This window comes from Penaeus monodon, chromosome 4 (assembly GCF_015228065.2).
Source record: "Penaeus monodon isolate SGIC_2016 chromosome 4, NSTDA_Pmon_1, whole genome shotgun sequence".
Classification (NCBI taxonomy): domain Eukaryota; kingdom Metazoa; phylum Arthropoda; class Malacostraca; order Decapoda; family Penaeidae; genus Penaeus; species Penaeus monodon.
Window position 1 is genome coordinate 28,264,940 of NC_051389.1, and position 1,001 is coordinate 28,265,940.

Genomic DNA, 1,001 nt, shown 5'->3' on the forward strand with positions numbered 1-1,001 from the left:
TCTCTCTCTCTCTCTCTCTCTCTCTCTCACTCTTTCTCTCTTTCTCTTTTATATATATATATATATATATATATATATATATATATATATATATATATATATATATATATATATATTATCTATCTATCTATTTACCTATGTTTCAAGCTGTCTATCAGTCAATTTATCTATCTATCAATCTATCTATCTATCTATCTATCTATCTATCTACCTATCTTTCACTCTATCTATCTATCCATCTACCTACCTACCTGTCTGTGTCTCCCGTGTTTTTCTCTTTTGGCTCTCTATAATTAGTATGACAAAGGATCATAATGCTGATCACAGGACGGACTGCCCATCCTAATGACGTCTTGGTTAGACTCCATTTTCAAAGCATTTGCGTCACTGCCAAGCCTCTTATGAACTCTTGTCGTTGAACCAGAAGTCTGTTCTCTCGCATTTCTTTGTCTCATTTTTATTTGTTGTCATTTCTTTCCTTGCTCTTTTATTTGTATATCTGTTCATCTATTTATCTATTCTTATTATCATGACCTTGATATCTCATTCGAACGCCGTTCATTTGTTGTTATTTTTATTTTTCTATATCTACGTCTGCAACGATTTTTGTTTATCTGTTTTCTGTTTCTCTTTCTTAATTCTTTTTATCTTGCCGTCGCTTGTTTATCAGTTTATACTGATGCTAGGATACGATTGCCAATAATGAATATGCACATAAGATTAATGGATGAATAAACTGATAGTATATGAATCTGAATACGCTTTAGATAACAAACCAGTCAATAAAATGCAAACAAAAGGGATAGAGATACTGAACCGAAGAAAAACAAGGTATTCTTCAGTTATAATGAAACATCTTCCAGAATTGTTCTCGTGACATTTGCTATTTAGAATGACTTAGGGAAAAAAAATAACATGAAATATCTTTTGGTTGTGAATCATTTCATTTTTACGAGCGAAGTAATTAAAGCCTTAGGAACTTGTGGATCTTTAGAATTAAT